At 36.5% G+C, this 8,975-nt stretch overlaps 1 long non-coding RNA gene across 1 annotated transcript; it reads right to left on the reverse strand.

The window, feature by feature from the left end:
• Positions 1-2,595: 2,595 nt before the first annotated feature.
• LOC132124517 (uncharacterized) lies at positions 2,596-8,348 on the reverse strand. The gene is made up of 4 exons (XR_009426775.1): positions 8,238-8,348; positions 5,155-5,313; positions 4,883-4,960; positions 2,596-3,017 (listed from the first exon to the last, which is right to left on the reverse strand). It is a non-coding gene; the product is annotated as an uncharacterized LOC132124517 (long non-coding RNA).
• Positions 8,349-8,975: the final 627 nt, after the last annotated feature.

Below are 8,975 nucleotides of genomic sequence, written 5' to 3' on the forward strand. Positions count from 1 at the left end.
GCTGAAACATTCAATTCAGCCCTTATTGTGTTGAAAAAGTGGCATGTGTTGGGCCAGCTACATTTGGATTTAATTTGGGTACCAAATAAAACCGAAACACAACTATTCTGTCTCTTTATTTTAATATGCATGATCCTCAGATTCTCGTCAAGCTTAAATTAGAAACAGACACCTCCGGCGAATCTCGTTTGTCCATCTGTGTGCGGCATTTGGCTTTGATTGCATCTGTACGCTGTCTAATGATGATGGCTTATCTCCGGGCTGAACGTCTGACAAACACTGCGACACTCAGGTCACGAGGAAGTGTTCACCACACTCCTCTGGATAAAAGTGAATGGGAAATGTTCCAGGCCTGCGAGCTCATACGTCTCCACGTTTGATTTTAGCTCATTTCCTCTGCTTTGACGGCACATGCGCTTGGATATTAGCCTCATCAAGAAGCTTGTGTGGTGGTAAGAAGATAAACTGGGTATGTATATAAAAACGTGAACTAGGATGATGATTTAATCTGTGTGGAAGTTTACACTGCAGGGTTTGATGAATGCCAACATGAGTGTCTGTCTATTAGGGAGGCAAGAATACAGTTACCCCATGGTTCAAAACATACCTTGTTTTTTTAAACAAAGTTTTCAGTTTGGTTCAGTTCTGATGGCTTTGCACATCAGAGTATACATGGTTTTTCTTTTCGATATAAAATGCAATTTTTTAAAGGGGTCCTATGATACGATTTCAAGTTTTCCTTTCTCTTTGGAGTGTTACAAACTTTTTGTGATTAAAGAAGATCTGTAAAGTTGCAAAGACTAAAGTCTCAAACCCAAAGAGATATTCTTTATAAAAGTTAAGACTCGTCCATGGCCTCCTAAATTGCCTCATTCATGATGTGGGAAGATTTGCATAATGCTGGCCAAATGTTCCTGCAAAGAAAGAAGGTGTAATCTTTAATTATTGCTGTTGCCACTGGCGCCATGTTGTGGAGATGCAGTTTTGTTGTGAAAGCGAAAATACTTTGTTTGGCCTTCCAAAAGAGGACACAACTAGAAATCAGTGGTTCAGTTGAATTTACAACACTGTTCATGAACAGCTATTCCCAAATATTCAGATGTGTGCAGCACATTTTATGTTTCCTAAACCTGGGAGAAAAGTCTATAATGCCAGCTGTTCTGACTCACAGTCTGTAAGTATGTTTACATATGTAAAAGATTTGCCACTGATGATTGAGTTTTTAGCAATGTAGAGCAGTGGTTATCAATTCCAGTCCTCACATCCCCCTGCTCTGTACATTTTGTATGTTTCTCTTATGGCTTCAGACGTTTGTTCTATTCGAATATATTATGATAATATTCCCCCATATTACCGTATTTTCCGGACTATAAGTCGCACTTTTTTTCATAGTTTAGCTGGTCCTGCTACTTATAGTAAGGTGCGACTTATTTATCAAAATTAATTTGACATGAACCAAGAGAAATGAACTAAGACAAATGAACCAATAGAAAACATTACCGTCTACAGCCGCGAGAGGGCGCTCTATGCTGCTCACTGCTCCTGTAGTCTACACTGAAAACATAGAGCGCCCTCTCGCGGCTGTAGATGGTAATGTTTTCTCTTGGTTCTTGGTTCTAAATGAATGCGACTTATAGTCCAGTGCGACTTATATATGTTTTTTCCTCATCATGACATATTTTTGGACTGATGCGACTTATACTCGGGTGCAACTTATAGTCCGAAAAATACGGTATGTCTATATTTGTTTCTCTGTTTTGCCAAAGGATTTACATCCCGTGGAATTTAGGATTTACACAAGCTCCGGTCCGGATCCAGAACTCCTGAGAAGAGACGATGCCAACCTCTCATGACCCCAGATGATGCAAACCCTGAAACAGCATACAGAACTATCAAATTTTGCTATTAGTGTGACTGCATTATATAATAATTGCTGTTAATAGTGTTAATCGTCTGTTTGATTACTTCTCCCACATCTTTGTGGCACTGGATCCAGAGTCGCTCTGACTGGATCCAAAGAGCTAGAGCTACACTCCAAAAAATTACTCTTTAAACTTACTTAAGTCAATTATGGACAGTGGTTCCACACAACCAAATTGTGTTTTGATAACATTAATGGAATTTGTTGAATCTATGCAAACACCTTGTGTTGTGACAACACAAGTGAATGAGGTAGAATCTATGTGAAATAGTAATGTCCAACCAAATCAATTTATTCACTTTGCTTCAACTTAAACCGGTTAAGTTAACTGAACATGTTTTGGTTTATTACAATCTAGCCAATTTTGTTTCACTCTATCAACATAAGGAGGTTTGTTTCAAATTACTTATTTCAATTATGGACAGTGGTTCCACACAATTAGTTCTAGTTACTTTAACTAAATATTTTCTATTTAAAGTTAGTCACTTCAACAAAGCATTTTTTGTGTGATTTGTCTTGTAATGAGTCAAAAGACAAGATGTCACAAATGATCAAAGTGTATTTGTTAAACAAGCAATAAATAATTACACAGTTACAGTAAATACAGTTTAAACCACATTACAGAATTCCAAAAAAATTACACAAAATAGCAGAAATATCAAACTACTCATTTTCTAATTGGCATTCATGGGTAACCAATCAAACCTTAATCCAGGAACAGGAACTGGCTCCAGAAATAACTTCTTCAGTATTCCAAATGTGTACCTGAGTTCAGGAGGGTAGCTCAAGTTCAGTCCATATATCGTTCCCAGAAACATGGTTTTGCAGACTGTAAACTGCTAGGTCCTGAAGAACTTTATCCTTTAAAACTCCAACTTCTGCTGGACTGTCTTCAATGATGCAGCTTCAAATAGATTCCCACGAGTCTTCTGGATCACCTCCTGATTGCTGCCAACGTCTGTGTCCTAGAAGTATTTAAAAGCATGGAGAACTCAAATTCTTGTGTATTACCTTTAACAAATAATTTATTAACCTTGAACTCACCATATACTCCATACTGCTAGGGTCTTCATTTGGATACTTCAATTTCATTAGTCTGAAGATGAAAACAACCGAATTTAGCCTTTGTTTTTTTCCCCCCTAAAATTACATGAAAAAAAAGTCAGTCATTCATCTCCTTATGGGAAATACAGGCAAGCAGAAAATGGTAGACACATCTGGACCCTGCACGGTAAGCAACAGAACTGGAATGTTCCCAGACCCAGAAACATAGTAAAGACATTAGTAAAACAGTCATGTGACATCAGTGGTTCAACCATAATTTTACAAAGCTACAAGAATACTTTTTTGTGCAAACAAAACCAAAACAGCGACTTTATTCAACAATTCTTTTCCAAATCGCATCTTCCACCATTAATGAGTGAAGTGACATTCAGCCAAGTATGGTGACCCATACTCAGAATTTGTGCTCTGCATTTAACCCATCCGAAATGCACACACACAGAGCAGTGAACACACACACACACACACACACACCCGGAGCAGTGGGCAGCCATTTTATGCAGCGGCGTGGAATTTGGAAAAATGGAATTTGTTTTTTTTTGCACAAAAAACTTATTCTTGTAGCTTTGTAAAAGTGTGGTTGAAGCATTGATGTCACATGAACTGTTTTACTGATGTCCTTACCATGACTCTGGGAACATTTCAGTTGCATTGCAGCCTTTATGGAGGTTCAGAAATCTCTCGCATTTTCATAAAAATATTAGGGATGCAACGATTGACCCGCCATCAATCGGAAACCGGACGGTTTTTGCATAAAATATGCGATAGGAAATCGGCCGGTCTTTGGCCTTTTTTTCGGCCAATTTTTTTCCGGAAGTGCGTCCGCATGCTCAGACTACATCTACATGAGGGTGAGTAATTAATAGGGCTGTCAGTTTTGTGAAAAAAATAATTTTCGATTTTTAAGACATAAGTGTTCATTGAATCGATTGTAAAATCGATTTTCCATGTCAAAAAAAAAAGACGTTTCCTTTTTCAACGTCAAATAACAGGCGAACGTAAAGAGAGTGCTGGAAACGCACAAGGCAGCAATATTTCTTATTTATTGGCATGAAGTTTCGTGCAGAATAACAAACAGCAAAAAATATATGTGCAGAGGGGACGGCTTCCATGACAAAAGAAAAACATCAGTGCAGGCTTCAACCCGGCTGCATTTATGATTTAGGCAATTAAAAAATCTCCAAGATTATTTTAAATAATGATTCAATCCATTTCAAACAACTGTTCAAAAAAATTTAACTTTAAATGGACTTGAGAACAGGCCATGTGTCCAGAGCAGAGCGTTTTTTATTCACTATATGTCCAGCTGTTGAGAAGATGTGCTCCGACCGCACTGATGTCCCAGGGACACTCAGGTACAGCTGCGCAATTCTCCACCACAGAAGCCGGTCACTGTCAGCCTGCTATATCATAACTCAGAATCTCCTGTAACTAGAAGCGCTAATGAGGCGAATTCGCGTCTACCGCGCCGCGAGACCTCCAGACGCTCTATTCGCGTTTGGTGTGAACGCACCATAAGAGGTCGTTTTCGACGTCACTGGGTCTTATAGGCGCGTAAAATTGCTGGTATTTTTTGTCTAGCTTTCGCAACGCATACTGCACTTTCGGAATTCTTTATTTTCTTTTTCTGCTTGTTTGTGAGTTTTGTTACATCTATATTTTTAATTGTTTAATTATTTTCAAATGAATAGTGTACATATTTGGTTAAAATCGATTCCCTATTTTCATTTTCGAAACTTTTTTTGGTTGGTCAGATCGATTGTGCAATCGATTTTCGAACTAAAAGAGTGACAGCCCTAGTAATTAATGACATGTTTATTTTTGGGTGACCTAGCCAGTTAAACACACCTGAACCAGCTAATCAAGGTTCTTGGGAATTTTAAAACAATAAAGTATTACTAGAAGTTCCAGGCAGGTGAGTTAGAGCTAAACTCCACAGAACACTGGCTTTCCTAGAGCAGGTCTGGACACCCCTGCCTTGCATCAAAATGAATTGTTTTTGGGAGGCAAATTCATTCATAATCTGTCAGTTTATAGTAATACCACATATTTTGTATTTATTGTATTAATAAACCTAATCTTAATCTATCTGTCTTTTTTTGTCAATTCCCAGTGGCCAGTGAGAGAATAATGTTTTAATACAAGGTTGTGTTGAGTGCAGTTGTTCTTACCCGTGTAGTGGGCACCAAGAGGGTTTCAGTATTTGTCCAAGCACTCTTCTTCAGTATGCAAACATCTTCATAAGTTCTGTAGTGCGGATCCAGTTTGGCAAAGACTGTTGATTCTAATGGGCCTATGGTAATTCTGGATGTCTCAAATTCTGCACAAATCTGTAAACACATGAAGTGCAATGTGTTACAAAAAAAAAACGGTTTAACAGCAAAAACCAATTCAATTATCAAAATATTAAGTGATTTATTTGTGTGAGTGATGAATAGTGTCATGTTTACCATCCCAAAAGGGTGAACCTGATTACATATCTGGAGCATTTGTATAATGTGAATAGCTCAGAGTAGTGTCCGGTTTAAAGTCATTGTATGACCACCCCGCCATGTTCAAATGCGGAATTACTTCCGCTTTTGAAAGTCATTATCTATTACTAGTATACAATTAATTTATACAAATAAATAAATATATTTTGCACACAAAATGAGATAAGAGAGAAACTCCTATTCGCCATTTGATTAGCTATAGGAGGAAGTAGCTGAATGACAAATCATTCTGCCTCTTAACATCTCTTATTGTAAGCCATATGCAGTGTTGGGAAGGTTACTTTGGAAATGTAATAGGTTACAGATTACAAGTTACCCTGTTTAAAATGTAATAGTAGTGTAACTTTTTCAATTACTTTATTAAAGTAATGTAACTAATTACTTTTGAGTACTTTTTTATTACTTTTCTAAATTTGTGAAAATTAAAGAATAATAAATAAAAGCATATACATCAACTTATACAGTTATCTAATAAGCATGTGTCGTATTCTGTGTAATTAACTCCTGAAACATTGGTGTTTTTTTAAACTGCTGTCTCTTTGTATATGATGATGGTTTTCTCAAAATAAGTAAAATGCACATGAAGTGACACAGAGCAGTTCTAGAAATTATGTTTATGTGCTCGTGTACTCCTATATTGAGGCAGCAGAGGTTGAAAACACTGCGAGCTTCAGTAGGCCTATGTGTAGTAAATGAAACCATGTCTTTGCCATTAATTTACAGGAGGGGCGGACTGGGAAAAAAATCAGACTGGGGAATTCTAACTCATACAAACAAAATCATGGACAAAACTATTTTTTGTATGGACCTGACATAAAAAAGGTTTAAATCTTTAATTTGGGGACATGCAAAATAATTAAAAGTTCTCTCCTGAACAGCACCTTCACTTCCATTTTTCTCTTCAGTCTCTTTATTTTGCCCTGTTATCCATCTCTCTCATGACTTTAATACTCAAGATTGAACAAAACTATACTTTACAATACAATACTCTACAATACTACAATATCTTTATAGAAAAATCCTAATACTGTACACGAGTCATGTTTTTCCCTTACAAAAGTTAAACATGCTTTTATTAGCCTATATAAAAGTAAAATAACCTTGTTTTTTTTTGTTTTTTTTTGCAAATCGATTTGTATTTATTTTTAAATAAATACATTTCTAAAATAATTTTACATTTTTGGTTACCACAGTTAAACAATAGTAACCCTTTTCTTTGGATTTATAGTTAAATATTAAAATGTTAATTTTCGTAAGGGTTGTGTTGTCTGTCGTAGCTCCCCCTAAACCTATTAAAAAAATGTTTTTCAGCTAAATTACTACTGTAACATTACAACAGATAATAATGATGTCCTTTATATAGTATTTTGAGTGATGACTGATGAGCAACGTGCTGCTGCTTGATTAAATAAATAAAAAAACAAAGACAAAAAAGCATCTTTACAGATGAAACTGACCTGAAACCCTGAACAGTAGATCTGCTTCTCTGCTCCAGCTGTGCGCTTCCACACTCCACTCTATTCTCTCTCTCTCTCTCTCTCTCTCTCTTTCTCTCTCTCTCTCTCTCTCTCTCTCTCTCTCTCGCATTGATTACTCTGAGTCTGATCCAAACCGTTTGGCAGAGGCGCGGAGATTGCGCGAGTCATGACTAAAACTTCATGACTTTTTAGAAATGTAATATTTAATCAAATGGCGGATTCGCAAATGATCGCTTTAGTATATTCGGCGTGCAATTATACAATAACAATATTAAAATAGAGGGCCAAATCATCTGCCAGGCCACCGGGAATTGTCCCGGTTCTCCCGGTGTCCAGTCCACGCCTGATTTCCAACACGCAGAATGTGCAAGTCATATATTGCATTTGTGGGGCTTTATATTCACAGACACTAGTCGATGTCATGTTTTGATTCAAGTGTACTGACCTACTTTTGATTTAGTCATCCAAAATGTGGCATATTCCGTCCGAGTTAGGCATTCCGTTTTTAAGACTGGATTCTACGAACCAGACTGTATTTCCGCATCCCGAAAATTATTAGGGCGTATGTCTCAGAATAGTCAGTGCAATTTGGGAAAGAAATCAGTTAAATCTGTATGTGGATGTGTGTAAATATTCAAATGTAATCCCCTTTGTAATCGTAAAAAATTTCATAAGTAACTGTAATTTAATTACTAATTTTTTCTTGGTAACTGTAACTAATTACAGTTACAATAATTTTGTAATTAAATTACGTAACGCCGTTACATGTAACTAGTTACTCCCCAACACTGGCCATATGTATAATAAAAGTAAAGGTAAGTGATAGGACGTTTTATTTTTGGATAAACATTTTACTAATAAATACAATCTCTCTTAAAATACCTTATTGGGTTATGATATTTTTTGACAAACGAACAGTTTGGTTTGATCTAGCGCAGAACTAAAACTTTAATGAAATATTTCCCACAATTATAAAATAAATGTATGATTAGCTAGCTCCACCCTGGAGAGCTGCTTTATAACAGGAAACCCAGTTATAATTCTAGCGACACTGACTCTGTATTTTCATGTTTAATATTGAAAAGCTATCTATTGCATAAGGACTGTTATATAAATAAACGTGACTGGACTTTTCTTTACTGGAGTGGCTGGAGAACCTCAGAGTTCGGGCAAACATCCACATCGCTGTAATCAAATATGTTCTTAAGAGCTGCTTTTACATCGCGGTTAGTTTTTGTTATGTTTATGCAGTTATTGAGAGCAAGTCGTGCAGTATATATTTACATATTCATCCAAGGTTCGGATCGGCTCGGTTTGCTCAAACTGAAGTGCTATCTTCTTCTTTTGAATTGAATCAGGAGCGTGTATTACAATCTTGCGCTACAGCGCCACACTGGTCAAACTGCATTATTGGAGACTTTCACATTAGGCATACGAGATCAAACAACTAACGTTACTCAAAAACATTTGCCGACAATTTTTTTTATCGTCGACGTTGTCGATAATGTCGACTAATTGTTTCAGCCCAAGTAACTTATATATATATATACTCAAGTCAATACCTTACAGAGAGTCGTGCGCTTTGACATCTCCCAACCGCTCAAAATCATCTATTAATGGTGCAGTAAACCGATTACACAATACTAGACTGCAAAACAAAAGCACCCCAAAACAGAAACTCTAAGAGCAATTAAAGACTTTGACTTAACACAAGAAAAACTTTAGATTTTCTTACCTGACTGGTACCTCTTGCTCTCCTTCGCACCGTCATCAAATGCGTTGGAAATCGTCACTTCCGTTTTTTTTTTAATTACAAAATTAAACACTTTACGTTAGTTTAACGATTGATAATTAAGTAAAATTAAAAATGAAACATTTTATGGCCTGGTTTCATAGACAGGGCTTAGCCTAAACCAGGATTAGGCCATAGTTCAATTAGGACATTTAAGTAATTTTTATAAACATGCCTTAGAAAAAAACATTACTGGTGTGCATCTTGAGACAAAACAAAGGCACTGATAC

Source organism: Carassius carassius, chromosome 42 (assembly GCF_963082965.1).
Source record: "Carassius carassius chromosome 42, fCarCar2.1, whole genome shotgun sequence".
Taxonomy (NCBI): domain Eukaryota; kingdom Metazoa; phylum Chordata; class Actinopteri; order Cypriniformes; family Cyprinidae; genus Carassius; species Carassius carassius.